At 38.3% G+C, this 27,653-nt stretch overlaps 1 protein-coding gene across 4 annotated transcripts in view; it reads right to left on the reverse strand.

The window, feature by feature from the left end:
- Sorcs1 (sortilin related VPS10 domain containing receptor 1) overlaps positions 1 to 27,653 on the reverse strand; it is a 466,212-nt gene that overhangs the window by 262,982 nt on the left and 175,577 nt on the right. The window lies entirely within an intron of this gene.

Below are 27,653 nucleotides of genomic sequence, written 5' to 3' on the forward strand. Positions count from 1 at the left end.
CTCTCAAAGGCAGTCTAGTTTGAAAGATAAATTATACAGTCATGCTAAATATGACTTGAGTTTCACAGTGCACACGATTGGCTTAATGTATTGCCAGGTTTCAGGTTTAATCACATTTCAGTGTTTATAAATTTCCTCCCCATACATTGTTCATCATATTGGAACAGTGTTAAGGAGTGGGTGGCAAATTTCTCATTTCTCTACCAAAGCTACATTATTACTTTCTAAAAGGGAGCTTTGCACTCCCACCACTGTTACCCCCTATCACCACTTTATGGCAGAGAACAATGACCCCTGCAAACAGAAAAGCAGACAGGGAGCCTGAGCTTCAGGGGACAGCAGCCCATTCGCACCTGTATCCATAACCACTGTGCTACACAAATATGACTAGTCATTTAAACATAGTTTTTGTTTCTGTCTTCCTCTTAAATTTTATTATTTAGGAAAAGTCTCTCCTAGCTCCTGGACCTAATCTCAGGCAGATCCCTGAGTTTTCTGTTCAATCTTAAGTAATAGTTCCAAAGTCACTTTGATGAACATTTATTTAATTCAGTGAATAAAATGTCCAGTTAAAGATACTAATCAACAATCTGTGTTCGACTATATTCAATCCACACTGTTCTCCCTCCTTCCTGGCCTCTCCCTACCCTGTCCTTGAACTTCTTAAGCCCATTCAGAATGACACCTGCCTTGTAGAAAGGGTGTGTGGTCTTTCCTCTAAGTAGTCTAATGGGCTTCCTGACTTCCAGCTTGCTACCTTGATCCTGGAAGGCAGGACAGGGTGGAGGGTGAGGAGTGAGGGCCGATCCCATGTGGCAGGCGGTTTCTAGCACTCTGTGCCTGGAAGATAATGAAAGTGACTCTCTTTGGGCTCTGGAGATGGGTCTGCTGAACAAGACCTGACAGGACACCAGCAATACTGTCCTGCCTGGTCCTGGGGAAATGCTCCCATTCCAAGCTCCAGCATCTGGAAGCAGCAACAGCCTCCTTGACAGGCCATCTAGCCAGTAGTCAGTTCTTGCTTCTCCCTCTAAATTTCCAAGACAAGATTAAAAACTCCTATCCACAAATCACTTTGATTATCACAGGAGGAGTCAGATTCCAATCTCTGTATCCCTAAAGTTGGGCAGGCAATACAGGTGACGCTTCCCTGATGCCCATCACCTCGCATGGCTCAAAGTTGGGAGTGAGAGACTCCTTTCCTCACCACATAGTGTGGGGAGAAACTACTCCAGCAATCTGACAACTCTCATGGATCCTCCTCACATGTAAGTCCTACAGAATGCCTGAATCCCTCACCGCTATCAGTCTGGACTGAATGTGACATGCACTGTCCTCCTGAAATACTCAAGATAGACTATTATTTGCAGAGGAAGTTGCACTCTAACAATATTCTCTCCCCTTCCCCTCCGCCATGCATCTTTATATCTTTGCCTAACTCCTCTATTTGATTGAAGGGTGCAATTATTGTCCCATAACAAGTTCCAAGAGGCATTGACCTTATAGCTAAGTACAAGTGAGGCAGGGATAGGAGTGGGGGAAATTGTCTGTCTCACACTTACTTTGGAATCCTGACTTCTGTTCCATTTTGAACCTCAGTAGAACTAAAGAATTGAAAGAAACTACAAACCCTCTTGTGAATATTAATATTAAGGGCCTGGTGGCCACAAAGGCAAACCAGGCAAGTAAGATGATGTGCTCCTCTACCCATTAAATCCAACCCAAACCATTCTTATTTCTTTCCTGCATTGCCCATGTTTCCAGAAAAGCTCTCTCTAGGGTCCAACCACATCTGATTCAAGCACCTTACTCCCACAAGGGAAATCTAAGAAATTGCTTGCCTGTGTGCTATGTCTTATACCAAGTTGAGAAATCCCCTCTGATCCACTGAACTTTTGAAGTCCCAGAAGTAGAAAACACTAAGAAATATTTTAAAAGGTCAAGAATCTGAAAATGCCACTTGTAAATGGACGGTCTTATTGGGCAGACAGGTCTCCTCAGGTAGTGAACAAAGCTTACGTTAGGGCTTAAGGAAGAATGAAGGGGATACGTTTCTTTGGCACTTTAATTTTGAGCCAAGGACAAAGTCCTGATTTCCTTCGGGTAGATTTCATGGGCCATGTACTAAACATATAACCACCAGTGAGCCCGAATACAGAACCTCAACAGAGTATGAAACTATGGGGCTGCCTCACTAAGGGAGATGAAGACCACATCAGGCTCTGTAACCTGCATATGTCCTCAGTCACCTTCTGAAGTACTTACAACACACAGACAGGACAAAACAAAATGGCCCTCAATCAGGAGGTCAAAACATTGGGACAATCCCATGGAATTATTCAAAGTCCTGTCCCCCTCCACTTTAAGAACAGCTCTAGACTCACAGCAAATCTAAGAAGTAGAGTTTCCAGGCATTTTCTGTCCCCCTCCCCATCTATCCTGAGCAAGATTTTTTTTTTCTTTATTTAAACTATGATTGCACCAAGATTGGCATTTCATTATCACTCAAATCTAGAGTTTATATTCTAGTTCATTCTTCGTGGTGCACATTCTACAGGTTTGAGCAAATACACAATGACATGTGTCCCCCACTGGTATCACACAAAGTCGTTTCATTCGTTCCTCTGTGCTGCCTGATGCTCCCTCTCTCCCCTCTGTGGTGGCCCCCCGATCTTTTCACTGTCTCCACAGTTCTGCCTTTCCAGAATGTCACGGAGTTGAAATAATACATTATACAGCCTTTTCAGACAGGCTTCTTTAGCTTAGTAATATGCACTTAATTTTCCTGCATGTCTGCACATGACTTGAGAACTCGTTGTTTTATTCTTTTTCCATTTTTGTGGTCCTGGGGAGTGACCCAGGACCTCACATGTTAGGCAAGTGCTCTGCCACTGAGCTACATCTCCAACCCGTTTTATATATTTTAAATATTTATTTTTTAGTTGTAGTTGGACACAATAACTTTATTTTATTTATTTTTATTCGGTGCTGAGGATCAAACCCAGGGCTTCTCACAGGCTAGGCGAGCACTCTACCACTGAGCCACAACCCCTACCCCCATTTTTATATTTATTTTGAGATAGGGTCTTGCTCAATTTCCAGGTTGACCTCTGACTTGTAATCCTCCTGCCTTAGCCTCCTAAAGAGCTGGGACAACAGGCATGCTCTACACCCACTGCTCATTGCTTTTTAGCTGAACAATATCCTATCAGATGGATATACTTAAGGTTGTGTCTGCCTTCATCTACTAAAGGGCAACTCAGTTACATCCAAGTTTGGGCAATTATAAATGAAGCTGCTGTATACCTACCTTTATGAGCAGGTTCTGTGGACATGGGTTTTCAGTTCATTTGGATAAATACAGAGCAGCATGATTATTGGGTCTTACAGTGAGATTATATTTAGTTTTATGAGAAATTACCAAACTATTTTTTTAAGTGGCTATACCATTCTGCATGATGAGCAGTGACAAATGAGAGATGCTGGTGCTCCACATCTTTACAAGCGTTTTGTGTCATCAGTGTTTTGGATTCTAGTCATTCTAATAATTTTTTCATTGATTGTTTTGATTTACAATTTCCTCATGATAAATGATCCTGAAGATCTTCATATACTTGTTTACTATATGTATACTTTCTTTGATGAGTTATCTGTTTAGATCTTTCACCTACTTTCTTCCAAAAGAGAATTGCTGTATTTCTGAATTTTTAAAAAAAATTAATTTATTATGTATGAAAGAAGAATGTATTACAATTCATTGTACACACATAGCACAAAATTTTTCAAATCTCTGATTGTATACAAAGTAGAGTCACACCATTCATGTGTGAAGATACATGTGCTTAGGGTAATGATGTCCATCTCATTCCACTGTCTTTCCTACCCCCATGCTCCCTCCCTTGCACTCCCTTCCCTTTGCTCTATCTAGAGTTCCTCTAATCCACCCATGCTCCCCCTCCCATTATGCATACCCCATTATGCATCAGCATCCTTATATCAAAGAAAACATTGGGAATTTGTTTATTTGGGATTGGCTCACTTCACTTAGCATTATAGTCCCCAACTCCATCCATTTACCTGCAAATGCCATGATTTTATTCTCTTTTAATGCTGAATAGCATTCCATTGTGTATATATGCCACTTTTTCATTATCCATTCATCCACTGAAGGGCATCTAGTTGGTTCCACAGTTTAGCAATTGTGAATTGTGCTGCTATAAACATTGGTGTGGTTAGGGTCCCTGGAGTAAGCTGTTTTTAAGTCCTTTGGGTATACACCAAGGAATGGGATAGCAGGGTCAAATGGTGGTTTCCATTCCCAGCTTTCCAAGGAATCTCCATACTGCTTTCCGTATTGGCTGCACCACTTTGCAGTCCCACTAGCAATGTATGAGTGTGCCTTTTCCCCCACATCCTCACCAACACTTATTGTTGTTTGTATTCTTAATAGCTGCCATTCTGACTGGAGTGTGATGAAATGTTAAGAGTAGTTTTGATTTGCATTTCTCTAATTGCTAGAGATGTTGAACATTTTTTCATGTATTTATTGATTAATTGTATATCATCTTCTGAGAAGTGGCTGTTCAAGTCCTTGGCCCATTTATTGATTGGGTTATTTGAGGTTTTTTTTTTTTTTTTTTGGTGTTGATTTTTGAGTTCTTTATACATCCTAGAGATTAGTGCTCATATCAGATTTGCAAGTGGTAAAAATTTGCTCCCCAAATGTAGGCTCTCTATTCACTTCACTGATTCTTTTGCTTAGAAGAAGCTTTTTAGTTTGCATCCATCCTATTTATTGATTCTTGATTTTAATTTTTGCAGTATATGAGTATTATTAAGGATTTCAGGGACTAATCCGACATGATGGAGATTTGAGCCTACTTTTTCTTCTATTAGGCACCGTGTCTCTGGTTTAATTCCTAGGTCCTTGATCCACTTTGAGTTGATTTTTTTTGCAATGGCGAGAGATAGGGATTTAATTTCATTTTGTTGCACATGGATTTCCAGTTTTCCCAGTACCATTTGTTGAAGAGGCTATCTTTTCTCCAATGTATGTTTTTGAGGCCTTTGTCTAATATAAGGTAACTGTAGTTATGTAGGTTTGTCTCTGTGTCCTTTATTCTGTACCATTGGTCTACAAGTCTATTTTGGTGCCAATATCATGATGTTTTTGTTACTATTGCTCTGTAATATAGTTTAAGGTCTAGTATTCTCATGCCACCTACTTCACTCTTCTTGCTAAGTATTGCTTTACCTATTCTGGGTCTCTTTATTTATCCAGATGAATTTCTTGACTTCTATTTCTATTTCTATGAGGAATGTCGTTGAGATTTTGATTGGAATTGCATTAAATCTGTATAGTGCTTTTGAAAGTATGGTCATTTTGACACTATTGATTCTGCCTAACCAAGAACAAGGGAGATCTTTCTACCTTCTAAGGTCTTATTTCTTTCTTTAGCATTCTGTAGTTTTCATTGTAGAGGTCTTTTAACTTTTGTGTTAATTCTCAACTTTTAAAAATTTTTTTGAGGCTATTGTATATGGGGGTAGTTTTCCTTTCAGAGGATTTGTCACTGATATACAGAAATGCCTTTTATTTATGGGTGTTGATTTTATATTCTGCTACTTTGCCAAATTCATTTATTAGTTCTAGAACTTTTTTGGCAGAATTTTTTTGGGTCTTATCTAGGTACAGAATCATATCATCGGTAAATAGTGTTAATTTGAGTTCTTATTTTTCTATATGCATCCCTTTAATTTCTTTTGTCTAATTGCTCTGGCCAGTGTTTCAAACTATGTTAAATAGAAGCGGTGAAAGAGCGCACCCTTGTCTTGTTCCAGTTTTTAGAGGGAATGCTTTTAATTTTTCTCCATTTAGAATGATGTTGGTCTGAGATTTAGCATAGATAGGTTTTACGATGTTACTGTATCACTAGTTTTTCTACTGTTTTGAACATGAAGGGTGCTATTAACTTTGTCGAATGCTTTTTCTGCACCTACTGAGATGATCATATAATTCTTATCTCTAAGTCTATTGATGTGATAAATTACATTTATTGATTTCCTTATGTTGAAGCAACTTTGAATTCCTGGGATGAACCTCATTTGATTGTGGTGCATAAACTTTTTGATATGTTTTGTATTCAATTTGCCAGAAGTTTATTAAGGATTTTTGCATGTGTGTTCATTAGAGAAATTGGTCTGAAGTTTTCTTTATTTGATGTGTCTTTGCCTGGTTTTTAGAAACAGGGTGATACTGGCCTCATAGAATGAATTTGGAAGTGCTCCCTCTTTTTTCTATTTCATGAAATAATTTTAGGAGTATTGTTATTAGTTCTTCATTAAAGGTCTTGTACAACTCAGCCTGGGCTTTTCAGGGTTAGTAGACTTCTGATGGCACCTTCTATTCCATCACTTGAAATTGATCTGTTTAAGTTGTGTATATCATCCTGATTTAATTTGGGCAAATCATATGACTCTAGAAATATTTCAATGCTGTAATATTTTCTATTTTATTGGAGTTTTCAAAATAATTTCTAATTATCTTCTGCATTTCTGTAATGCCTGTTGTGATATTTCCTTTTTCATCACATGTTAGTAATTTTGAGATTTCTCTCCCTTTCTCTTCATTTGCATGACTAAGCGTTTGTCGATTTTATTTATTTTTTCAAAGAACCAACTTCGTTTTGTCCATTTTTTCAATTGTTTCTTTTGTTTCAATTTCACTGATTTCAGTTCTGATTTTAATTATTTCCTGTCTCCTAATTTTGGTGTTGATTTGCTCTTCTTTTTCTAGGGCTCTGAGATGTAATGTTAGGTCATTTATTTGTTGAGTTTTTCTTCTTTTAAGGAATGAACTCCATATGATGAACTTTCATTTTATTACTGCTTTCATAGTGTCCCAGAGATTTTGATATGTTGTATCAGTGTTCTCATTAACTCTAAAAATTTTTAAATCTCCTCCCTCATGACTTTTATAATACATTGTCCATTCAGTAGCTTATAATTTAGTCTCCAGGTGTTGGAGTAGCTTTTATTTTTAATTTTATCATTGTTTTCTAGTTTAATTCCATTATGATCTAAAAGAATGCAGGATAGTATATATACTTTTTTATATTTGCTAAGAGTTGCTTTGTGGCATAATATATGATCTCTTTTAGAGAAAGATCCATGTGCTGTTGAGAAGAAAGTATATTTGCTCCTTGAAGGATGAAATGTTCTATATACGTCAGTTAAATGTAAGTTATTGATTGTATTATTGAGTTCTATATTTTCTTTGTTCAGTTTTTGTTTGGAAGATCTATCCAGTGGTGAAAGGTGTGTGTTAAATTCACCCAGAATTATTGGGTTGTGGTCTATTTGACTCTTGAACTTGAGAAGAGTTTGATGAACGTAGATGCTCCATTGTTTGGGGCACATATGTTTAATTGTTATGCCTTAGGGATGTATGATTCCCTTAAGCAGTATGTAGTGTCCTTCTTTATCCCTTTTGATTAACTTTAGCTTGAAGTCTATTTGATATGAGGTTGGAAATCCTTGCTTGCTTCCACAGTCCATGTGAGTGCCATGATTTTTCCCAACCTTTCACCTTCAGTCTGTGGATGTCTTTTCCTATAATATGAGTCTCTTGGAGGCACCATATTGTTGGGGTTTTTTTTTTTTATCTCCAATATGCTAATCTATGTCTTTTGATTGGTGAGCTTAGGCCATTAACATTCAGGGTTATTATTGAGACATGATTTCTATTCCCTGCCATTTTTGTTTATTTTTGGTATTTAACTTGACTTAGTTTTTCCTTTGAGCAGTTTTTCTTTTAGTGTAATACCACCCTCTGCTGATTTTCATTTCTTCTTCATAGAATATTTTGCAGAGGATATTCTATAGTGCAGGCTTTCCAGTTGTAAATTCTTTTATCTTGTTTATCATGGAAGGTTTTTATTTCATCATCAAATCTAAAGCTTAATTTTTCTGGAAATAAGATTCTTGGTTGGCATTCATTTTCTTTCAGAGCTTGGTATACGTTGTTCCATGATTTCCTGGCTTTGAGGCTCTGCGTTGAAAAATCTGCTGAGATATGAATTGGTCTCCCCCTATATATGATCTGATTCCTCTTTCTTATGGCCTTTAAGATTCTATCCTTATTCTGTATGCTAGTCATTTTTATTATAATGTGCCTTGGTGTAGACATGTTGTAATTTTGTACATTTGGTGTTCTTTAAGCCTCTTGTATTTGGTTTTCCGGTTCATTCTTCATGCTGGGGAAATTTTCTGGTATTATCTCATTGAAAAGATTGTGCATTCCTTTGGTTTGAAACTCTGTGCCTTTCTCTATTCCAATAACTCTTAGATTTGGTCTTTTGATACTATCCCATAATTCTTGGATATTCTATTCATGGTTTCTTACTATCTTCACTGTGTGATCAACTTTATTTTCCAGATTGTATACTTTGACTTCATTATCTGACATTCTGTCTTCTACGTGATATAGTCGGTTGGTGATGCTTTCTATTGAGTTTTTTATTTGGTTTATTGTTTCCTTCATTTCAAAGATTTCTAATTGGATTTTTTTTCAGAGTCTCTATCTCTTTATTGAAGTAATCTTTTGCTACCTGTATTTGCTCTCTTATCCATTAGAGTGATCAATTTTTGCCTATATTTGCTCATTTAGGTCATTTTTTAATTCACAGATCATTTTAATTCACAATTACGAACCTTCTGAACTCCTTCTGAGACATTTCATCAACTTCATTGTCCATGGGTTCTGTTATTATAATGTCCTGGTTTGTTTGGGGCAGTTTCCTCCATAGTTTTTTCATGTTGTCTATGTGTCTTCCTTTCTTGAAGTGTGGATCTGAGATATTAGAGTTTTTACCCTATAATCTTATAGTATTCATGCAGATTATCTGTACCTCACCTTGATGTTGGGCTTCCAGACCCTGCAGGTTTCCCTCGATGTATGCTACTGCAACTAAAAATGGTGGCAGCAATGGCAGAGGTAACTCTGCTATATAGAGAGCAGAGGAGGTGCCCCAAGATGGATGCAACATCTTTCGATATGGAGCTGAAAGGGTGGGCCTTAACTGTCTTTGGGATGCCTGCTCCGAGATGCAGTTGCTTCTAGGCCCTGTCTGTTGTGCAAAGATGGAGGCTACTGTGTGGGGAAGGTTATGGCGATGTCTGCAGTGTCCCAAAATGGAAGTGGGTTAGGCGTGAGCTCCAAGGTTGAGGGAGGCGCAGACTTGGACCTACCCTGGGCCTGGTTCCCTCGCAGGTAGGTGTAGGCAGATCTGAGCCAGGTCAGAGCTCTGGCAGGAGTCGGCTGGTGGAGGGATGGACCCAGACCTACCCACTATTACTGAGTTTTAAGGGTATATTTATACTTTCTTTGATTAACAGTCCTTTATCAGATGTCTTTTGCAAACATTTTATTTCATTATGTTACTTGTCTTCTCATTCTCATGAGAAAGGCTTTTAAAATAATCCGTGACTTAATTAATAAACAATTTGCCCTAGTGAGAATTGCATGATGAAGAAAGAGTCTGAGGAATTGCTCAGTGTTTCAGATATATTTGATCTCACTGGATTTGAGAACACTGCAAAATAGGGTAAAAATGAAAGCACAACAACATCAAAACAAAAAACTGACATGTGTTCATATTATTAAAACCACACAATCCATATATCTAAGTCTATTTTATCTATATACCTGTCTATCTATCTGATATGTATTAGGCAGGAGCCATTGAAAAAGGTATAGGGGCAAAAAAGGAAATTAAAAAGAAATAAGTGCAAGAATAAGTGGATGGTATGAAGGGACCCTGTCCAAATCCTTGCCCACCATCCTCTTTTTCTATTTTGCAGATGTCAGGGATCTAGTTGGATATCTCCTGAGAAACACATGATCTGGAATATTCTAGTCTTTTTTCTTTATTCTTTTTAATTTGTGCATTTAATCACATGGATTTCTTTTCTTTTTGCACTTTAAGGTAATATCATTGTTCTGTGAATAAATAAAATTTGTTCCACAAGGACATAAAAGCAAAAGATATACCTTGTATATCTTGAATACTTATCTAGATTTTTGCATGAATTTTGTTCTGTTTTGAGTAAGTTTCAGCCATTCTGATCTATATGAGAATCCTTTTGCTCACCGAAAAATGTGTTCATACTAAAGAAACAAACTTTCTAAAACATCTAACTTCCAAATTATTTTAAACTATAATTTTATATGTTATGTACCATATCTTAAGAAATAAAATATCATTTTGCAGTCATTGGTCCTTACAAGTTAAAATATCAAAATTTGGCAGTATTGCTAATTTGGAGCAGGCAAAGACTCATAATCCTGGACAAATGATTGTCTTCTGTCTTTTTTTCTGCAAAGCACAAAGGCCCCACCCCTGATCTTGTTCCCTCTGCTGTAGTCCAGAGAAGTGCCTCTGATTCTCACACAGGCCCTGGCTATCATTCATGCTGCCCTCTCTGGATCATTAGTGTTTCACAAGGCAGAGTACTCCCTCCATGCTTTTGGACTCCTGGATGAGATACCACCACCACCAAGCTTAACTGTATCCTTACAGCAGAAATTTAACACCCAAATTACGCTGGACCCCTGCTTAGTATGATATTAGCAAGAAATACAGAAACTAATAAGCAGCGCTTCTTGAAGGTCTCTACCTTTCTTACTGATATTGTAATCCCTTTAGGCCCCAGGACAAAGCCAACCCATATTGCTCCAACCCCAAGTGGGAAATTCCCTCCTTTCTGTTCCCTTAATTTAATAACTTCTTGAGAAGTGAAAATTTTCAGTACAATTAGTTTTTTCTTTTATATTTACATAATGTGAATTTTTCATGCAGTATTTTAGTTATAATTGTTTCAAATTGATTTCTGTGATTTTATGATGAAAGTATCCCTTTCAAGCAAAATAATGCAACAGAAAATTTAGAAAATTGCCCTACATGTTTTGGGGTAATACTACAGCCCAAGGGCAGGCACATTCTGTGCAGAAGTGAATGCAATGTTTTGTTTTTTAAAATTTTCAGAATGGTAAGCAGTGGCTGCAGCTGGTTATCTGAAATACCCCTGGAAAATTTTACATAAATACCATATTCAAAAATATGTGATTCTTTTATATAAATACATTATCAGTGATCTGCTATGATTCTAAAAGAAAAACACTTTGAAATAAAACATGTCTTCAAAAAAGATAATAATTTCCTATTTGGTAAATCACAAGGCTCATAGTGAATATTATCTATCAACACAGAGCACAAGAGTTGATATAGATGCAGCACATAGAGTTACTCTGAGCTAAATTATACAGTTATTTGTATCTTGAGAGTGATGTTCATCACAGCATTCTTCATCATAATGGAAACACAGAATTTACCTGTATTTTTAAGCAGATAATTAATATTACATTATTAAGATAAAAACTAAATAAGTCCAAACAATGTGCTAGTATACACTCATTAAACTATGTGATTTTTAAGTAATTTGTGTCTTGAATACAAAGACTATAGTCAGAAAGAATTGAGTTTTAATATGAGCTTACCTCCTTACTTGTTCATTCAATACTGAGCTATTCCCTTAAGTTTTCTGAATCACAACTATCTCATCTGAAAAGTGGGGATTAAAAAAAGTAAAAAGAAAAAATTGTAACTAACTTTCTGGATGGGTTGCTGTGAGAATTAATGAGATGTGTGTGAAGCGCTTGGCCAATGATAAAGTTACTTTTTGAGTATTTCTTATTAGTATTAGATCAAACCACATGGAATTGCATTTTTTTTTTGTTTGAAAAAGGTCAACCTTTGAAAATCTCATTTAGTGCAAATAAATACAATGAAACATTGAAAAAAAAAGACAATACAAACTAGGGTATAAAATTTCATCTAGAGATATTAAATAGAAATATAACTGCTACTCTGAAGTAAAAGAATTATTAATGGATGTTAGTAGTATTAAAATGATATTAGTCCAAGTGTTGTGGCACATGCGTGTAAATCCAGCACCTCAGAAGGCCGAGGCAAGAGGATTGTGAGTTCAAAGCCAGCCTCAGCAACAGTGAGGCACTAAGCAACTCAGTGAAACCCTATCTCTAAATAAAATAAACAAAATAGGGCTGGGGATGTGGCTCAGTGGTCGAGTGCCCCCGAGTTCAATCCCCATAACGCCCCCCCTCACCAAAATGATATTTGATTGAAGGTCTCAAGCCATAGCCATTTGTTCTCCAAAATTTCTCAAGGATAGACACACACATACATCCCTGAGACAATGACAAATAGCTAGGTTAGTCATAACAGTGTAGCTATCCAGCTACTAGCAGTGGAACATAGAAAAATAACAAATGGCTTGAGGCTGTAATCAGGTTCTCCTGACCTAAGTACTTAGACAGGGGAGAGAGGATAGGGAACAGGAAGGCGGGTGATCCTGTCCTAACCAGGACTGACCTCTCAGCTGTTCAGAGCCTGTGCACTGAAGTCCATTAATCATTCTCTTACTCCAGAATTAACAAGCTATGTTTGTGCCTATTTATACCTGTGGATAAGATCTTGTACTCTAGTTTGTATTCTGTCTCCTTTATGATTACACATACATACATATATATCTACAGTTTTATAGAAGAAAACAAAATGTTCAATTACAGTTCCATCCAGTTAACATATTCTAGGTATGCATACTGAAGGCAAGACACATGGAAGCATCCGTGAGAAAGGCACAGGCTCTCAGAAGTAAATCAATGGCTCCTTCTCTCTTTGTCCCCATGAATATGCTTCAGTGGTAAAGAACTGCTTCATGTCGAAGGGTAGCTTAGCTCTAGAGGAGGGACTTAGAAGGGGATTATACTTGGAGATCAGAAGAGAATGGATTTTTCCAGGACAAATGATTTCTTAAATCCTTAGAAATTGTGTATTATTCACCCTTTTGCCATCTCCTTTCCACTATACAGTATATGTAGGTCTCCCTGTAGCACTTAATAGAAAAATTCAAATTGCAAAAAAGAAAGAAAAAAGACCTGGGGTATTAGGATATAAAAAGATGTGAAATGGCCCATTAAAGAAAACTGAGATCCACAGAGATATGGCTTATTTAGTTTCCCTATTAAAAGTGATCTCTTATTTAAAAAAAAAAAAGACATTGTCTCATTTCTTTCTTTCATAATAAAGCCACATTGAGACAGATTAGAGTCCTAATCAGCTTCTGGAAAAGCAGATCACTCAAAAAAGGCTACACGGCAGGCTTTCTGGTTCATTTTCCTTCTCTTCCTTTAGTATCCTGAGTAGATGGAAAATCAAACTTTGTCACATAAGCTGCTGTTCTTTGCTGAATTTTGGAATAGTCAGCAAGGTCCCTATAACAAACAAATAAGCATACACAATTGCCAGGGTGGATCTGCTCATCGCACATGTGTGTGTGCGTGTATGTGTGTGTATGTGTGTGTGTGTGTGTGTGTGTGTGTCTGCAAACACACACACACAATAAATCAGGGCATTCAGTTGCTGAGATGTCAGCAAGAAAGATTAAAATAAATGGTGTCTAGTCATTAAAATTCCTGAAGTAATAATGTTGAGTATGGTGGGAAATGAGTGATTGCTAAAGGAGAAGGGGTGGGAGGACCCCTTTTGCTTAAGGAAATTAATTAAAGGGTTAAGACTGATTGGTTAGAAAATCACCAGGAAAGGTCACTCCTAACAGAGTCATTATACTTAGAGTAAACAGTCATCAGCTTACCCTGCAAAATAAGTGTCAGGTCTGCTGAGTATCTGAATGCAAATTATCTGCAGTACGCACTGTTATCTGTACCTCATTCTGCCACAGGGCACACACAGAAGCTGTCATGTGCATGCTTATATGTGTGCATGTGCATTTGTGCACTTGTGCTCTCATCATTAATTACTGCTTTTGCATTAACCTAGCCCACCAGCTCACTGGCATAGCACCTACAGAGCAGAGGTCGGTGGCTCACAGGCCTGGAACAGGTGCACCTTGTTTTATCTTCGTTTTTCTATCTTTAGAAGAATTTGAGAAGACAAGTGTTCTTAGAAGTCAGGACAATTACTTTAAATCGTAATGTCCATCAAGGTAAAGTTTCTAAGTGAAATTTCTATAAAATCTAGGAAGCCTCATGTGTGTCCTAATACTTTCCAGCTAACTCTCCCCACATCCATATCTACTCAATAGTTTCCTTAACCAGGGACAAGAAATGGGGGGATCTGCCTTTCAGAGATAAGATAATGACAATATCCTCAATGGAGTTGAGGTTCTAAAGTAGAACTTCAGTAGAATCAGCTGTGATGTGTATTAATACAGATATCAGGATCTCACAATTCCCACAAATTATAGCTGTATGATTCTGGAGAAGCCACCTGTTATTGAGTTTAATCCTGTAAAATATGTACTGGCTATCAAATCTCTTTCCTAATTTTGAGAAGACTCAGAAATTCTTATATTCCTTTACTCTCCTAGCAGACTCTCAGGAATCAATAATACTTAAGTGGTTTCCCTTAGATCCCACCTAGACAATTCTAGAGATATTCTTTATTCACTCATTGATTCATTCATTCATTTAATTAATTTTAACAAGCCTACTTAATGTGCCAGGCACTCCAGGAGGCCGGAGATACACAAAGAAACTCTGTTCTGCCATCAAGGGGTTGACAATAAAGGCAAAATGGAAAAGTGATGAAATATATTCAATATGATGGTGCTCAAAGCAGCTAGAAAAGCAGGGTCTCAGAATTCATGGAGGAAAACAGAAAAGCGTGTGGGGAAATTGCTTGGTAATAGGGGCAGGAAACTGTTTTACCATGCTGGACTCCAGTGTAAAGTTCTTTCTCTGAAAGTTGGCAATCTCCCCAAGTGCACAAATACAGATGTTTGCTTGTTTCTAACTCCTGAACCAGAGAGCCACTGGCTCAGGGGCATCCTCACGGGACAGCATTCTGCAGTTTTCATGGATGATGCCTTATGAATAATGGAAACCTTCAAGAATGATTTTGGTTGGAGAACAGGGATAAGTCCTTCTTGTGGGGCTGTGTATGTCAGCACTCTGCCCTGGTAAATTATCTGCAGACAGCATAGTCTATCACAGTGAGCACATCACTGCTCATTTCTCTCCAGCCTGCCATGCTTTTTATTAACTACCATCCATTATTTTTAAAACATTCCTGAAATCAAAGGTAGAAGCAAAAAGAGAAACAAAAGGGTGATAGAAGATAAATGCATTGCAAATCCTGGTTCCATGTGCCAGTAAGATGGGAAAAAAAAGTCTGGTGGGGAAAAATAACAGCAAATTCTTCCAAAACAACAGGCACTGCCACATTTTTGGATGCTTCCAGGCGGCTCAGGAAAGTACAGAACTTGGAGTCACTGAGTTATTACAATGGGGATGCTCACATGGGCTCCCCCATGATGTGTCAAGCAGAACAGTAGATATTTGGTCCAATTACAGAGCAGTGATGTTAAATATATTTTCATCAAACCCCACCTTCACTGGTAGAAGCATACTATGGTAAAAATATACTTTACAAGCCTATTATTATTTTTGAGAATGGCATGGTATTCTTTGAAATATCTAGAGATACCCTAAGGTTTAAAAAAAACATAGTAAAAATTACTGCCTTGAGTAAAAACAACTTCCTATCTGGCTGCCGATAGCTCCCCAGATGCTATTCATTTGACATCCAATCCACCTTCCTCGAAGCCTCTCACAGCGCCGCTTTTGCCCCGGGTTGTTACTAGAATCTTCAGTTGTTATTTTATGTTGTCACTGGTGACAAAGCAAAGATATATACTGTTGTATAGAGGGACAGTGATCTTTCTCCCCAGTTCCCACCACATGTGTGAATGCCCGTCTATGGCACAACTTATGTATGCCTCTTAGAGAAAAGGACATCTTAGTGGGACTTGGGAACTAAAGATGGAAATATTAACCAGCCAAGAAAAACAAAATAACACAATTCCAAGGAGTCCAGACATGCTCTGCTCTAAGGGCACCCTCCACAAACACATGATATGAGCCACTCTGCTGTGCTCTCCATAGAATCAGAAGTCCCTTCAAGGTGAGTACTTCCCTCGTAGAATTGGGCCTCTTTCGCAGGTTTATGACCTGATAAACCGAACACAGAAGTAGAGATTAGACTCCAATTCAAATCATCTTTCCGGCACTGCCTCCTTATTTCATAAAGTTATAGACTAATTTTTAACAACTGTGATTCTGAAACCAGAGACCCTAGCTACTGAAATGTAAAGCCTATCCGTGATATTTTTCAACATTAAGTTCATTTATTTATTTATTTATTTATTTATTTATTTATTTATTGTTACACTATAAAGGGATCTAAGTTTATGATTTACATGAGCAGCATGACTGCGTTTCAGGACAAGATACAAAAGAGATTATACTCATTGCAGACGATAAATTTGCATCCTGGTGAATGCAGAACATTTTAGCCATGACAAATGGCAAGAGAGGAGAACATGGTCACTCAAACTTGGGTGCCAGAAGTAATCAGAAACATTAGTGAGAGGCTTCAGTCAAGCAAACCCCAGAAAACCATGGGTCAGGAATTCACTGATTCTGGTTAGCTTGTAAAGGACCTGTGTCCTGGACTCAGTCCCAGAGATTCTTATTCAATTAGTCTTGTGTGGGACCCACACATATGATATTTTAAAACACTCCCAAGGTGATTTGAATGTGTCCACAGCCAAAAGCCACTGGGTATAAAATGTTGCCAGGCACATTATCAATAGAACAGCAGTTACAATAAAATCAGTGATTTATTAATGCATTATTGATTAAAGAGATAATTATTAAATGCTCTCTGTGATTGGCAGTGTCCTCTGCTCTGGTGCTAAATGCAGAGACATTGCAAACTAGACACTCTGAAGGAGTAGAATATCCAGTGAATTACAAAGCTATTTAAGCAGACTATTGTATTTAGGGTGCCCCACCAGGGCTATGGTAGAAGAAAGCACAAAGACAACTGTTCCCTGCTCTGACTCTCAATTAAGGATGATGGCCATCCACAGAGCACCTTTTAACTTAGAGCATACTGGTTTTCATAAACTTACCAGATATCATAAAAATTCTAAGGGAAGACTTTTTGAAATACCTGCTTTTCCCTAGAATACTAGAAACTAAGACTCACAGATGCTTTTCATTAAATGGCTTTCCCCTCCTTACAACAGAAGATCTGAATTTCAATTATGTTTCTACCTCATATAACCTAACTTGCTTCTGGCAAGTTCTTTAAATATTTTACTCTTTGCTTTGATGAGACAATTATTATCTCCAAATATGATATAGAATTCAAGGTCTCAAGAATAAGGACACTTGGTCAAAGTAAATCCCTACTCTGTTATCAGCTGAACTATGGATACTGGTTCTCTAATTTAGTGATCTAAAATATAAGGTTTCTCATATGTAAAGTCACAGTGTGTTTATCTGCATTTGTCTACCTTTAATTAGCAATTAATGAGCTATGTGGAAATAATTAAGGAACACAAAAATCCTAAAAGAAATAGGGATAAAAGTGTTTTCTTATTAAAATTGCAAAATATTATAAGCAAGGCAATGATTTGTATTTAACTAGGAGATAAATACAATGATTTGGGGTAACAACTATTAGAAATTTGGAAAGTGAATGTTAGGTTGAAAATTAGCTTATATAGTTACAAAATTTTTTTTTCTTAAAAATGAGGAGACCAAGATCTCACCATTAGTGGCACAACTGAGACTAGAAACAGGACATATTCACACCTATTCTCAGCACACACAGGACATATTTTCTGTTTTCCAGATGACTCACCAAAGTAATGATCTCTCCAAAAGACTTACTGTTTTCATTATATTTACAAAAGTTTAAGGAAAATTCAAATAGGTAAAGTGATTTCCATTTCCATTTAGAATTTTTAACATTTTTAGAAAGTACTTTGAAACTTAACAATTAAATTGAAGAATTTGCAGCCTATGAACTCAATTCTTTTGAATATACAAAACCTATTACATCTGATTGGAGCAAGTCTGAATGTTAACTATTCTGCCTCCTAAAAGGCTGCAAAAGTGATCTCTAAAGTAGGCTTCAGGACGCTAACTACTCCCAAACACTGACTTATTGCTGAAAATCATGTTTCCCCTCTTCTCTAATTTTTGATGTAGCTTCTAGCCAACATTTGTGCTTTTCGTTTGGCACATGGCCATTCGCAGAGCCTGTGCCTTCCAGTCTCTACTTGGTCTTGATTGGTATCACGCAGGCACTCAGTTGAATGATTTTCTTAGGCAAAATAACTATATAGTTGCTAACTCCCTTTTTCAGAATTCCATATCCAATAAACAGCACAAAACTGAGATGAAATGCAGTGAAAAGCTATTCAAGACCAGGACATGTGCTTGGAGTTGGTAAGAAAATCTCAGAGCAGGTTTCTTCTTAACCTCAGTATGTATTTCAATGGATTAACACCAACATCTTCAATCATCAAAACAAGAACTTATGGAACATGCTAATGTAGATAGCTTTAAGGAAATCCTACTATTCACCTGGAGCTTCAAATATATTTTCCCATAGAACAAATCTACATGAGATATATTTGTGTGGGACTTTACGAACAAGAAGAAGCCAGAAGCACGGCTTTCCTTTAGGGATTTTCTGAAATCTGATTCCCTCCATAGATCAGATATGGTCTCCACCGTGAGAGGTTAGGCATAAACCTTCCCAGAGGATGCCTGTATCTTCATTCCCTGAAGACAAAGCATAACAAGCAAAAGATGGTTCTTGCATATCATATCATACAAGATTCTAAGAACATTATGGAATACTAAAATATGGATTTCTTTTATACACTACAGAACAGTTCTTTACAAGAAAAATCACTGTGTTTTTGATAAATTTGATTCTTGGTTAAATACAATAGAAACTCAATCTAATCTCCTTTCTGAAGTACTGAAGTATTAACGGCCTGGATTTCAATGAGGAAAAGGAGGTCCAGAGAGTGCAACATTAACAGAGGCTTGCAGAGATCAACCATCTCATGAGTACTTCTTCAAAAGGACAAAGTATCCAAAAGGAAAGAAAGAGAAGCTTTATTTCCAATGGGTTTAAGGGATAGGGAGAGGTATGGACTGTTAAATCAATGAAGAAATTGGGCCCAGGAAGTACAGGGAGGAGAAACTTAAATCTACATTCTCTATCTGCTATAGTCTACCAAGGCCTGTTTCTGGGGCTTAATCCTCCAGCTTTCTGCTTGCCATTGTAAACTAGCTTGGAAACTGCATCTTGATCTTTGCCCTACCACAATGGGTCTAATAAGAGAAAAGTCCCTAATTTTCAATATGAATATATCCTGCAGACATATGTCAGGAGATCATGGACAAAAAGTTCTCTAACAGCAGAAATCCCGGGGACTCATGCTGACTCATAAAGCTGAGCAAACCAGGACTGTCTTAGAAGAAGCTGTATCAGCGGTTCTCTGCTGCCTGGAGTTCAGACAGAGGCTGACTTCACTGTCCCCCTCCCCAGTCCCACATGCTTCCTGGTGATGTGACTGTAGGAGCAATTCTACCTTGTGTTTTGGCCACTTAATAAATAAGTAAACCGGGACCATTTTAAGCAAGAGTTATTTAGTTCTGCAGATATCATAACCCTGACCCAAATAAACAAGAAGTGGTGGCTATAAGCAAGAGTGCACAGGTATATATGTCATGTCAGCCTGTGGTCTCTGTAGAGCTTCCAAGAAAGGGGAACTCAGGGGTGAGACCTGAGGGAGCAGCACTAACTAGAGTTACTTGGTGTCAGAAAATTCTGATTGCAAGGTTACAACAGGCCAGGACCCGATGCTGTCCGCCAGACAGTAAAGTCTCCATGATGTAACATCAGTTTGTCAGGTTTTGAAGAGACAGTGGTTGGGCTGCTTTCTGCTACCCTGAAAAGGAAATGTCCTATGCAATGCATAAGCAAAGGCACAGTTTAAATCCTGACACTTCTTTGAGGTCATGAGTGATAGAGTCTCAATGGGAGATGGGCAACAACTAACTGAGGAAGAATGATTTTGAAGGTTGGGAAATGATGGCAAAGTAGGTAAGAAAACCAATATCACAATAAATATCAATCTAGTTTCCAGGAGGTTTCAGGGGTAAAAGACAGCTTGGCAAGAACCCATAAACATCAGTTGACCCATGCCTGAAATTATTTCAAAATATATGTATTTCGTACACCGCAATGAACATACATTTCCCAAGTAATATGATTAAGGGTTGGGGCTGGGAAAGACATACTTTTTTTTTTGTGATGTCATCTTATTTCTTTCAAACTCAGAGAGTTAAAGCTGAGTTCACATTGGCCTGATTCAATGTTCTCATTTGAAAGGTGCGATGAAGCAGGACATTCAAAGATAAATTCCTTTCAAAAAGCTCTTTTAAGTCTTGGTCCCCAGAAATGCTGGCAGAAATAAATATACATTTTTTAAAGGAAAAAAAAAACACCCTGTGCCTTTCATGAATTGATTGCATCTCCTGCTTCTGCAAGCTAAGAAGTCATAATCCTCTGCAATCACAGATTGTTTGAAGCCAATAAACCAAAGGTGACGACCTTGCTAATACATCCCAGCAGGCGAGAGAAATAAAGCCGTGCTGAGGAATAACTCTTCGGCACCCCGATTCCCTTTGGAAAGAGGAGAACAGAGCCAGAAGTGCCCCAGCTTGATTTATAGTTGAACAGTATTTCAGAAACTTCACCTGAAATAAGAAAAAAGGTTTTTCTAAAGCTCTCCAGTACAGCTTCTCTCATCTCCTTGGTCCTAGGAGACACACGGCAAAGCCCTCTCCCACTGGATGCCAGGTCTATGACAGTGTTCCATGTCCCCCTTCCTAAAGTTAATTCTTGGTTGACAGCACAAGGTGCAGTGCTCAGGGTTAGGAATTCAATGGACCAAAAAGACATTAGATTTCCACTTGAACAACTCCCTAATGCTAATTGAATGGAAGGAAACCCCACTAGAAATAAAGTTACCTCGACTTTTTGCCATATTAAACTCCAGCATGCATGGAAATATCACTGTAGACATGTGGCATAACAGTGTCAATCTATATGCTAAAATTAAATTAATATGTGTCATCTCCTTCATGTGCAATGACAATAAATTAGAGCAAGCCCTGACATGTGAGTAAACTACATTCTGTTAACCTTTGATTACCTGTGATGAATAGTATGTGAAAGCTTTATATCAATTAATTAAATCTACAGATGACAAAGATAAACTTATTAATAATCTTCTTACCCAAATAAATTTATCCTGGTACTCAACATCTATTATGGGCCAAGAATATACTTGGTGTTACGAATAAGGTGAATAAGAAACCATGTGACCTTCAAAATGTTCTCTGTAAAGGTAATAAATGTACATGAGAATAATACATTAATAAATACAATAATAAACGAGAATAATACATTCAAAAAGATAAAATATGTTCAACGGAAAATGTTAGCCTATGAGAGTGGCAATTCATTCTCTTCATGGAACATGGTGGTTAGAAAGGTGATGGGAATTAAAGCCTGAGCTCTTGAATTTGATTGCTTGTGTTCAGAACTCCTCCCTATTGCTGTTATAGTTTAGATATGAGGTGTCCCCCAAAAGCTCATGTGTGAGACAATGCAAGAATTTTCAGAGGTGAAATTCTTAGATTATGAAAGCCTTAACCTAATCAGTGGATACACCCACTGATTTGTATTAACTGGGTGGTAACTATACGTAGGTAGGGTGTTGTTGAAAAAGTCACTGGGGATGTGACTTTGGATTACATATCTTGTCTCTGTGGAGCAGAGCTCACTGTCTGTTCCTGGTTGTCATGTTCTGAACTGCCTTCCTCTGCCATGCACTTCCACAATGATATTCTGCCTCACCAGGGCTCAGAGCTATGGAGTCAGCCATCTATGGACTGAACCTCTGAAACCATAGGTCAAATTAAACTTTTCCTCCTCTACATTATTCTTGTCAAGTGTTTTGTCATAGCAATGTAAAAGCTGACTAAGACAATTGTTTAGCATCCATATAACCCTGGGTAGGTTACTTCCCTAAGCCTCAGTTTCCTCCTCTATGGAAAGGGTATAGCAATAGTACTAATCTCAGAGAGCTATTCTGAGAATCAGTTTAGTGAATACATATCTGGCACATAGTAAATAGTCACTATCATTATTCATTAGGCAAATCAAATACAGGGGAAAAGGCATTGCAAACAAAGGCCACAGAAGTACAAGATCCAAGGTTTTGCTTTTCTGCTTCTTTTGAATTATTTATTATGTGTTTATTAGGAGGTACACACTTACTATATATTGTCACCAAAATCATGTGAGACAAAAACATGTTTTCAGGTGAGGAAATGAAGCAGAGGTTTTAAAAAGGTCCCCACTGTCTGAGAGCTGGTAAGTGGATAGAGCCTGGATTCGTGCCCAGACAGTCTAACACCAGAGCCCAAGGGCTGACCCCTTATGTGAATGGCCTTCTAAGAGCATATGTTGTTTTGGCAGAACCTACAAATAGTTTACCAGGAATGGAACACATAATACTTTTCTGTTATTGAGAATGTCAGTAAGTGAAATGATGTCAAGGAATGTGGGCACCAACAGAAGGGCAGTAGAAGTCAAAGCAAGGTCAACTGAGATTCCAGAAAGTTAAACTCTACAAAATACATTTTTATATTTGAAAAGGAGTTACTGTTTAGTGCAGACTCTAGAAGAGGTTGTGAAGGGAGAAAATGGTGACCAGACAGGAAATTGATATTGTTTCAACAGTACATCTGGACCAGCCCCTCTGCTCTGCAAAGGTAACACAGTGACCACCAGTCGTGGTTAATGGACACATGAGATCTTGGAGTAAGAGTTGTCTGGAGAAAAGCTACCCTAACCACAACAGGGAAGGCTGCTGAGTGTTCCCCCAAAGAGGGGAGGTGGGCTGTCACTAGTATCAGTTACTCCTACAGTGTGGAGTATGTTTCTCTGATAGTAGCTTTATGAAAAGGATTTTTATGAACTCCACCAACTCTGACCATTTCCCTTTCACAGTACCCTGAAGGCTAAGGCATGTTCTACGTTTTATAAAAAGTTTATCATAAAAAGTTACTCTCCCTCTGGATGTTATCTCTTAAGCATTCTTTAGGTTTATGAACATGCTTGGATTTGGGGTCCTACTATTTCATGATTTGCCCTCCTAAAACTCTGGTTTCATTTCTTTTGCAATTTAGTCAAGAATCCCTGAACTGCCACAAGAATCCCTGCAGCCCCCATACTCTCTTGTCCTTTCTCGACATCTCCTATAACTGCAGAACCACCATCCTCTTTTGTATCACACAAGGCTCCTTGGAGCAAAGCACAGCCATGCCAACCCCAGAGATGGGGATGTGAGGATCACCTAGTACAACAGCTGCTTGCCTGGGGAAGTTCCTCTCCAGATCTCACTAGTTGCTCTTCCAAATTGCCAACTATCTCTTCAGGTCCATCTTCCACTCAATACATACCCAAACAGCAGGACAACCCTCAACCACTTCCATTACTCAGTGATGCAGATCTATGTGTGGCTCTGCTCTGCCCTCCCTGCATAGTAAAAAGAGTTGTCCCACCAAGCTCTGTCAACTTCCTCATTCCCTGATCTACCATGGCTGGATAATTGCCCTACACCCTTGCCATTACTCCATTCTCTTCTCTCTCCTAACTTTGCCTATACCTTCAATCTTTTTTCACTGATTCCTTCCCTGAAAATGTGAGCATGGTTAGGTTGGTCCTCACTTAAATGATGGAAAATGTTCCTTTACTGCTTCATCTCCTTTATGCAGGAGCATGCTCTTCCTTTTGTTTCCCTTCATGGCTACTTCTTTGAAAGGCTCTTCTCCATCTCCTTTCCCCATTTCCTTACTTCTCATTCACTAGTCATGCATATTCAGTGGACATCAGTGCAGCAGACACAGGCATGCTCTAAACCAACTCTAATCCTCCAGCACCTCTGCATTGACAAATTTTTTGGTCACTTTACAGATATACTTTTACTTGGTCATTCTGTGGCATTTAATGTTCCCCTCATTTGTACCTGAGCTTTACCTAGTATTTCTTCTAACTCTCCAGAGGCAACTTCTCCATGTTTCCTCCAATGCCCCTGTTTGGCCAGGTATCTCTTCAGCTCTTCTTTTACACTTTTCTTCTGCATGGTTTCTCTAGGCTTCCATAAACCCAGCTCTTGCTGCTTGTGTTGTTGATTTCCAAAACCCACATTCACACCAGTTTTGCCTGGACCCTGAGGCCGCACATGCATAATTCACTGAAAGCTTCCACTGCAATTGTCTAAATCCACCCAACCTCAACATGTTAGAAAAGAAACTTCAACTCATCTATCTCCCATCCCTAATTCCTTCCCTTCCTGATTTTCTCCTTCTAGTAAGTAACTTCACCATCCACAGGACCACCCAAGACCAGTGGGAAAGTCATTGCTGATACATCTCTCCCTTTCACCCTCTTGCACATTCAAAAGGTCACGTTCATTTTTACTTTATAAGATCTATGAAAATCACCCTCTGCTCCCGTACTCCATTCCTCCATGCCCCATAAAGGCCAGCTCCTTTTTTCACTCGTTGACTACCATTCTCATGGTCACCAGTTGTGTGGGGGGGGAGGGGGGGAAGGGGAGTGGTCAATTCATCCTCAATAGACACCAAGATAATTTTTTTCCTGAAATTTGTATTTCATTCATTCTTTCCCTGGCCCCAAACTATCAAAATTTCATTACTTTCTTTGGGATTAAATATTAGGATACCTAACACAGAAGAATTGGAACCTACCCATTCCACCCAGAGATTATGTTAGGATCTAGGGTCTTTTGCTTAATTTACTATGCTACCAATACCTGAAGGTGCCTGGAATACAGTATGTCCTCAATAAATTAAAAATTAGTCTCATCTCACAGTCTAATTCCTACTCTTTAAGATCCCATTCAGATCTCCTTTCCTCCAAGAAGCTTTTCCTTCCCTGTCCCAGAGCTCCAAAAGCACCTCTGTAATGTCACCTGAAAAATGGATCTATTGTCTCACTTATCTGTCTGCCCCACTAGACTGTGAAATCCTTAAGGACAACAATCGGATGTTATTCGAATATGAATTCATGCCATTTAGCACAAGCCTAGCTAAGTATTTATTTACACATTCAGTTAATTTGCCAAATCTCACTTGACTGCCTATATGTCAGGCACTTTCCCAGGCACTGAATAAAAAGACAGACAGGGTCTCTCTCCCTTAGGAAATTCAGATTTGTATGGTGTCATCAGTAGTAAATAAAATTACAGATCATAACATGTGCAGTAAATGAAATAAACAAAGAGCAATGGTAGAAAGAAGCAAGGGCCCAACTTTAATAGGGCAGCTATGAATGCTCTTTAAAATTTTTGTCAGTATTCACGTTAAGACTGAAAAACAAGAGGAGTTAATTGTTCTTCATGAATAACGAGACTAGGTTTCCGGAGGGTATAAAACACATGTCCTGAGACTCTTTTGACTGTGTGTGTGTGTGTGTGTGTGTGTGTGTGTGCGTGCGCGCCCAAATCTCAAAGAGCATGATTAACTATAAATGAAAATCTCAAGTTTTGACCTAAAAGGGCAAACCAAAGCCTAGAGTGAGTAGGGAAGTCCTCTGAAGGTCCATGAGGATGTGAGAGCATTTGTTTATCAACGAACTAGATGGTGGTAATCTATATCTTAAAGGACTCTGTGGATGTGTAAGATTTCACCATGCAGTGCTCAAAGGCAGTGTAAGAAAAGGAGAATTATCATTTTAAATACTTCTTCAATCTACAGCCAGGTTTGATATTAGAATACCAGTTGCTTTGCTTTTCTCTAGCAAAATTTTCTGCACATGCTTTCTTGGTTCATATTGATAAAGTTATTAGACCAGCAGCATGATGCTTGCTTTACTGTGTATTTCATCCATTATTTGCTTAAAGGAGAATAGAGAGCTCAGCAGAGTGCCAAACACTGAGGCAGATAAGGAGTGCAAATACAGAAGCTGAGGCCAGGCTCTCACAGTCTCACAGATCTTCTGGAAAGACCGTAGCATCTTTGGGCAGAACACAGTGAGATCCTTGTAGAAACAGCCTTCATGTGGTGTGCAGTAAGATCCTGTTAAAATCAAGGAGGCTGACAAGCATGCCCAGGGCTCTATGAACATAACCAGATTCTCTGACTAGGCTTTTCCTGCTTGGCACTGGTCACGTTCTTCCTCAGGGAGCGCAATGAGACTGCATTTCTCCAAATTGTGTAACACATTATTCAAAACCGTGTCTCCTACATGTAAAGTGGTAGGTTAAAAGTTTAGGATGTAAACAAGATATACCCAAACCTGGATTTCAGCAACCTTAAATAATGCCTTAATATATTTTTTCAAAGCAAAAGGAATGTAATGATACTTAACATGAAGCTAGGTGCTACTTTGGGTTAGAGCACATAAAAAACAAAGGGTATGAAACCATAACAACACATCTACTAAGATATGGCCACAGTCTGCATTTGCAGGCTAGCATGGAATCAGAGAAACATGTCAATAAATCGCATGTGACTTTTACATTGCATTTACCACACTTCTGTAATTATTCACTAAGTGTCTTCCCTTCACTAGATTTTGAGTTTCTGTAGGAAAGGAGCAGTGTTTTTTGTTTGTTTGTTTATTTATTTATTTTGTTGTTTTTGGTACCAGGTATTGAAGTCAGGGGCACTCAAAGCTACATCCCTAGCCCTATTTTTGTATTTTATTTAGAGACAGGGTCTCACTGAGTCGCTTAACACCTCACCCTTGCTGAGACTGTCTTTGAACTCACTATCCTCCTGTTTCAGCCTCTGGAGCCATGGGATTACAGGTGTGCACCACAGCGCCCAGCAGGAACAGTTTCTTATTCACAAATTTATTTCCACTGACGACTAGTACAGTACCTGGCATAGAGAAGGGTCTAGTAGATGTCTGTGAATTGAACTAAATAAAGCTGCATCTGATAACCATTAGAAGACAAAGATACATAAGGCACTGCAGGATTCAGGAGAAACAATTACACCTTTGCCTAGAGGGTGGGATGAGGGCAGGAGGGTGGTACACAGTGGCAGAGCCCAGAAGATACTCCCTATCACTAGTGATCAGGGAAATATCCATTAAAACACACTGAGATCAAGACTTGGTTTTTGCCCAAAACACTGATAAAAATAAGTACTGAAATTACTTGGTCCTGGTCAAAGTCTGGGGCTATTTGAAACACGTTATTGCTTGTGGGTATGTTGTTTGAACCTCCCTGTAATGTAACCTCAAGCATCAATCTACCTTATATATGTACATATTTTGATACAGCAACATCATCTTTAGCATTCTATAGTATTTTACAGAGATAGTTATCAAAATTGAGGGACATGTTTAAAAATATGTTATTGATAAGAAGTGTATATTATTAGCAAAAACTGAGGAAAGGGACTAAAGATCCATTACAAGGGTTAAGCAAGAGGCAATGTAGCACAGGCGTGAAGAAAAAAAAAGTCAGGAGCCAGTTCTGCTGTTTACCTGGCTGCATGACCACTGCGCATGTTGCCTAATAGTTCCAAGCCTTATTTTTCTCATCTGGAAACTGGAAATACTAATAAAGCC

This window comes from Callospermophilus lateralis, chromosome 15 (assembly GCF_048772815.1).
Source record: "Callospermophilus lateralis isolate mCalLat2 chromosome 15, mCalLat2.hap1, whole genome shotgun sequence".
Lineage (NCBI taxonomy): Eukaryota > Metazoa > Chordata > Mammalia > Rodentia > Sciuridae > Callospermophilus > Callospermophilus lateralis.